This window comes from Formica exsecta, unplaced genomic scaffold, assembly GCF_003651465.1.
Source record: "Formica exsecta isolate Colony F162 unplaced genomic scaffold, ASM365146v1 scaffold47, whole genome shotgun sequence".
NCBI lineage: Eukaryota > Metazoa > Arthropoda > Insecta > Hymenoptera > Formicidae > Formica > Formica exsecta.
Genome location: NW_021851936.1, coordinates 2215993 through 2222857, shown reverse-complemented (window position 1 = coordinate 2222857; position 6865 = coordinate 2215993). Strand labels below are relative to the sequence as shown.

At 39.0% G+C, this 6865-nt stretch overlaps 1 protein-coding gene across 1 annotated transcript in view; it reads left to right on the top strand.

Annotated features, from left to right (window-relative positions):
* LOC115241178 (mucin-12-like) overlaps window positions 1–6865 on the top strand; it is a 166020-nt gene that overhangs the window by 105229 nt on the left and 53926 nt on the right. The gene's annotated exons all lie outside the window — the stretch shown is intronic.

Below are 6865 nucleotides of genomic sequence, written 5' to 3'. Positions count from 1 at the left end.
TTTTTTTTATATCTTGCAGTTGATTTCAGAGTATTCAGTATCAAAAGTTTTTGTCATAAATTAGGAAAAATATTAATTACAACTATTTTCTTTTACGAAGACGTTAAAAACCATATTATTTTGTGATACTTTAATTCTTTTTATAAACCGGATTTATTTATCCGATTTTTCAAACAAATATAAGAAATGTGTTTCTTTTTTAATTTTGACAGTTTTTTGCTACTATTGTACAGCCAAAACATCCTTAACGTGATTTCTTCACACTTTAATATTCCCATCTAATCTGTTTCTGGTAAACAAGAAACTATCGTTAACCTTCAACGATACCGCCGCCTGTTTCGGCTGCCGCGACTGCAATGGCTTATCTTTCCACTTTAGACGATTGTTCGAAACTCCATGTATCGCCGTGCTCGGTCGGTTCCCCGCTAACAAGCAACGGCGACGACGTCGAGCATTAAACGCGACGCGTTCGCGGCGTAAACTAATATTCCTCTCGGGCACAGAGGGGTGAATCGCGGCGCTCGCGCGCGCTGGCGGGATCATTATAAATAGTCATAATTACAACAGTCGCGCGTGCTTAATTCAATTAGGCTGATTAACGTTGTACGTTGCAACCCCGTCTCTCGCGCTTTCTCTCTCGGCAGCGCAACGGCAGCCGGTCGGAGAGTTCGGGTCTGGCTGGTCCTGAGGGCAGAGCACAGCAGTAAAATATACGTGGTATCCTGGCCAGGATCCCGGGACTGCGGCGCCACGGTATTATGCTTATGCATAGACAAGTTATAGCCCGGCTAATATGATTATCTCTTCGACGGAAGGCAGAGCGAACGCGGAAGAGGGACTGGTTGCAGCAGCGTCTGTGCTTCTCGGAGTTCGTTCGATTATCGAGGAAACGAAAATGAAAGAGTACTTTCGCGAATATTTAGCTAACATAAATTTGCATTTTCTAAGTAAGCAATTTTATCGTAACCAGTTTCTAGTTCCAGATGAAACTTTATTGATATTTTAAAGTTTAGCAGATCAAAGTTGTTTGCGTAAAAGAAAAAAAATATACGGACAGATATAAAACATTTATCCTTTTATTTACAATTTGTAACATTCTCCGATATTAAAATTGTTTTAACTCAAAGATATAATTGGATACAATAGAGAAAACAATATAATATATATTTTAAACATTGTTAATACATTTTAGATTAAAAATAATAAGTGTATATTTTTACAATGTTTTAAAATTTAGAGCATTTATTTAAAAGATAGATTAGTCTTATCTATCTAATAATTAAAATTTACAAGCTGAAAAAATAGAATTCTGAATGTGTTCCCTTTAACAAGCATGTTATCTGTGTAACACAAATGTTCTTCAATATTACCTCGAAAGACACTTTTGTTTTCTTCCAATTGGAAATCTAATAAGAAAAAAATTAGAATGAGAAAATGGCAAGATTATTAATGATCGTGGTGTTGGAGGGATACGAAGTAAGAATGCGAAGGGTGCGTCGTTCGGATTTGTCGCGGGCGGGATCGAAGCCGAATAAATTAGCCTCTCCGCGAGAGCGCGGCCGAGATATAAAATTTTGAATATGAATGGACGGTTTTGCATCCGTGATGAGCTCTTATTCGGGAAACAAAGCGCAGCTGACGAGAACATATGTAGATGAAGGCGGGCGCGAGAAATCCATAATCCGCCGGATCCTTCGGCTTCTTAAACGCACCCGCGTCCTTCGACGTCGTTATGACAACCTAACTCGATTAATCCAATCGTGCCTCAATACGAGAAGGAACACGCGAGATTCTTTTTATGTAGATTTTTAAATAACTTGCGCGTCTTCATTCGCTGCATTTCACGACGCTTGTTTTCAAATCATGCATTTTGCGCTACAATATTACGGGATATCATATCATAATTAAAATGATCGAATTAACATTGGCCAAATAAAGCCTACGTTGATGTGGCTCATCGTTTCTCATCGAAGCTTAGAATGCCTCGGCGTCGCAAAGGAAATAAAGAGGGATGAAGATAGGGATGAAGAAGGAGAGACCTCTCTCATCTCGTCTATCCCTTCCGCTAAACTCATCACCCACCGGTAATTCCATCGATGCTTTAAGCATGGAGGGTCTCTTCAAGGGATATAGTCGTGGTTGTAACCTACTAAAGCAAGCTTAACGAAGAAATAGTTCCGTTCGACTTTCGATTCGACCATGATGCACGATTATATTGGCACATACATTTTTGTATGCAAGGGATTGTACTAATCTATGTATAAATTATAATATACTTATTTTAGATTTAATTTCAAGAAGGATATATATCTATATATATATAGATTAAATCTAAAATAAGTATATTATAATTTATACATAGATTGGTACAATCCATTATTGCAATACATATAGTGTGCTATAGACATATCTAAGGCTTCATTTATAAAGTTGATGTAATAAAAAATTGAACTTTATAAGAACGCAATAAGAAAATATTTTTATAACGATAGCAGAGTATGTGAACGATTATTGTGTTACAATTGCGAGATATACCTTGATGCCTATTGCTCTCTCTCGATCTTCCTTGACTTCTTGTCGTTCATGCGACTGTTACGCGTAATGCGGGCGCTGCGGTTCTGACGATAACGCCGATCCGTCCTCATAGAAACGGGCCAGCCGGCATTTAATACCATCCCGTTGAATATTCCCTCGAATGGCCCTCGATATTGAATTGGCTCCTGCCTAATTGTAACCTCGCTCGTCGCGAGGGTCCCATTCACTTGTAAACGACATTTGCATAATTTTTACATTGCCTCTCGTGTAATCGATTTGAACACCGGCGGTGATCTCTCTCTTCCGTTTCTTTTTTTTTTTTTCTCTACTGCCATTTGGATCCGTGTAAGCCTTGTCCCTCTTCACGTCGATCGTCGCAGTTAGAATTGCTAAGTAATTATGCTAAATTTGTGCTTCAGCTGCTGCATATCTCGCTGGAACATATTTAAGACATATAAATTAGATTATTGTCTTATTAAGTATTTTTAATTTATATTTTTCAAAGTGATTTAAAAGCTGATACTTTTCAGAATTAATTTAGAAATTATCTCGATATATATAATACATACATATACATACATATGTATATATTATGTATGTTTAATATTTAGAGTAAAATAATTTTTATTTGATCAAGTCACCAATTCTCTTTTTAAATATCCAAGAAGGCATAAAAATTACTCGTTATGCGTTTAAGCAAGTTTCGTCAAGCATGAATGCAGCGAAAGCAGTGGGCAGTGATTCGAGTAAAACGTTAAATATCACGATGAATGTATAAGTGGTATGAAGATTTCTATGTGGATCCTTCATAAAGTTACGTTGCCGGCCAACGGTTAATTTAATAAATTTTTTTCTGCGTCGCGAAAAGAAGGGGAGAGAGGTAGGCGAACGCGAAGGGAGACAGCGAAAAAGTTGTACACCAATTAACGGATTGAAGTGCCATCAGATGCAGGCCGGCTTCGAGAGGGTTCGGGTCGCGAAGTCCTCGAAGGGTTGGACTATCATTAGCGAGCCGCCACTTTAAGCGGCGGCTCGCCCTCACCGCCAAAAGGAAGAAGTTGAAAAGGCTCGGCTGGCCGACGCTCGTTTGACTTGTACCACTTCCGCTATAGATTGCCTTTCGCCGCGGCTATTTCTCCTTGGCCATGCATTTTTACTCGCTGCATCCGGCTTAAAATTTTAGTACAACCTTGTATAAGTACGAGTACCAACTTGTATCGTATTATAACGGATTTTGACATGAAAAAATTTTCATATCATAATAGATTAGAATTAAATGTGATTTTATTTTGTGATATCATTTTAAAAAATGATTTTTTTCATTGTAATTTAATGAAACAGCTTATTTTATTATAATTCTTTAATTTTTAACATTAAGCTTTAATCTGAAATTATTAACAATATCCAAAATATCAGTCACAAGCATTATTATATTATTGTTGCTTGCGATATCTTTAGAATATCTTGTAGAAATTATACATTTTAAATTGCATTATAGTATATATCACTAAATTCTTTTATTAAACTAAGAAATATTTAAGTAATTAATATAAACATATAGATAGAAAGAATGCTTAAAAAAATTAGAAATTTCAATGGTTTTAATTTCCCGCAATTTCTGTTGAACATTTGTAAAATCATATGCTCAATGCAATATGTGCACTGTTCAAATTTCTGCGTTGGTAAGATGATTCAAATGATGACGAGACGAATTATCGCGAGAGAGAGGAATCTGCAAGGCGACATGGCTAGAGGGCTTAGAGCAACTTCGAGGGGGTTAACGCGGAATCGGAATGCGTAATGGACGGCACGATGTTGGATTACCAATGAGCATCTTCCAAGATAACTCGGCCGTTTCGATGTTTCTTAGTTTCACTTTTTCCTTCTTTAAAATTTAAACATTGTTTCTCGGTATACTTTCGACTTGATTTTTTTCCTGATTAAAATATTTTTTGCAACTTAACAATATTAAATTTATTGGAGAAAGATATTATCTCTGACGACGAGTTTGATAAGCTTTTGTCATGCATTGGATAAACAAGATTATATTAGATGACATTTTATAGATGATGTTTTATTTAATTAAACTGTTTTTTTTCTCTTTTGACAACGCGAAAGAAATATCTGTATAAAAAGTCATATTATTAAGAATCACATACATAATAACATCTGAAAAATTATCTTCTTACATTTATTAACATTGAAATATTATGTAAAGCACCCTAATATCACCTAAATTATATCCTTCATAACTTTTGCCTCCAAGCTCTCGATTGATCTTTACCTGTGTTAAATTTTCTCTTTAAAAAAGCGGAATTTGTTTCGCGAATTGCTGGCGAGAAATCATGCGAACAACACGGTATTCAGCCTAGTAGCGTGCGATGTGGCGCGTCATTCGTCAAAATGGGGAAAGTACGCCGGTGAATAAATACGTCTGCGTCGCGCATTAAACGTGTACTCGCGGATACGTCGAGATAACGTCGAGTCGATTCGTCCACCGCTCGGATCTGCCATGAAGAGCAAGGGTGACAGAGAGGGAGGGAGAAAAAGAGAGGCGGTGGGTAGCAGATAAATAGAGAAGGTGGGAGAGAAAGCTCGTCGCCGCGAGGCATGCAATGCCGGCTGCGAAACAAATGGAACGATCGCAACGGGGGTGGAAATAAAGCATCCCCGTCGCGTTCTACGGCTGTAACTGAAGCGGGGGTGGATCCGAGAGCAGAGAGAGAAAGAGAGTATAAGAATGAAAAAAACACATACATACACACACACACATACATATACACGTGCTCGCTCTCGATCTCCGGCTTGACGAGCGCTCGACCGGGCAAAAACGCCGAAGCACTTTTCCGTGTTCAGAGCTGCGTCCGAGCTCTTCAATGTCGCGTCAATGTGGATTGTTTCGACGAATCTGATTCACCATGACAGATAGTACAATTGAAAGATATTAATCGCCGAATACTTTGCCATAGTCTGAGAAAAAATGAAAGGAATAAAAAATGCTTCTTTTATGCTGTATATCTAAATGTCAAGGGCTAAATTCTCATTTTTTAACCATACATATAATTTAGTTGGAGAAATATTAAAATTGTTACTCACTTTTTATCTTTATCTTATCTTGAGCGAATTTATTATTTTTGCGCATTTATGGATTTGATTTTGCTGATCGCTTTGAATAATCCATGCTCAGAAGTTGACGCACATTATTTCGGACCATTTTTTGGGTCGCCACAGAGATGGAAATGCCGTCTCTATGTGGTGTTCGCGGAGAGAATGAGTCGTATGTGCATACACAGGTGCGTACAGGACCCTCAACAGGTGGTCACTCGTAATCGTGGGGGTTACGCCGCAGCCCGGTGGCTACCCATCCGTCAAGGGCTTTGTGTGCCCTTGCGCGCACCACCACTGGTGGTCGTAGCGCCCATCGTCCTCGGGAAAAGCGGCGTTTTTCCTCTCCTCTCACTCCCAAGGTCTGAAACGATCATTCCCCGTCTGCCATGCCCAAAAGCCACGCTCGATCCTCGTGGCTCGGTCTCCGGCGACTTTTCGCGACTGGAACAATGCTCTCGTTAATTAAGATTTCTTTCCGCGGGTTCCCTCACCCCATTCTTGTAACCGTTGAGTATCCCTCTCTCCAGAGCTTCCTCGCTGGAAAAAGTACAGACCGCCTCTAGACGGCAAAAAGACTTATTTAAGGAATTTTTCACTTTACTTTAGAAGGCAGTCGTTCGGATTATTGATTAAATTAATAGTAGGACGAATATTTATGTTTTAACGTATTTTTTATATAATTTCCAAATAATATTTTTTTTATTTTTCAAGTGTTATATTTGACTTATAGAGAGAAGTAATAAAAATAGACGCGAAAATTACGTAGTTAAAAAGATATCATAAAGCTTGCATACAAAGACATCATAAGACTCGCAGTAATCAAAATTTTAATTCTGAGCTTTTTAAACAAGAATGAAATTTTCGCGGAGGTACTTCCTGCAAGGAAAATTTTCGCGGTGGCTTCGAGGGTTGAATACGCGGGCTTCTAGGTTGACGAGAGGTGGGAGGGTGGCAAAAGCGCACGGAGATCCGGATTTAAGGCGTCGTCCGTGAAAGCCCTCTGGAGGCGCCGGAGACTTGGGTCGGGGGTAGTTTAAGAGAAAGAGAAAATGGCTGGGGATGGAAAAGCAGGCAGGAGAACGACAACGACGAGGACGGGCGTGTTGGAGTGTAAGTGCTAAGATCTCGGAGTGCATTAACATGCCCCGGAGGCAAGCTGAATACAACCCTTCTTACATCCAGATCTCAAGCCGAGACCACCGTCAACTGAAGGAGGGGGGGG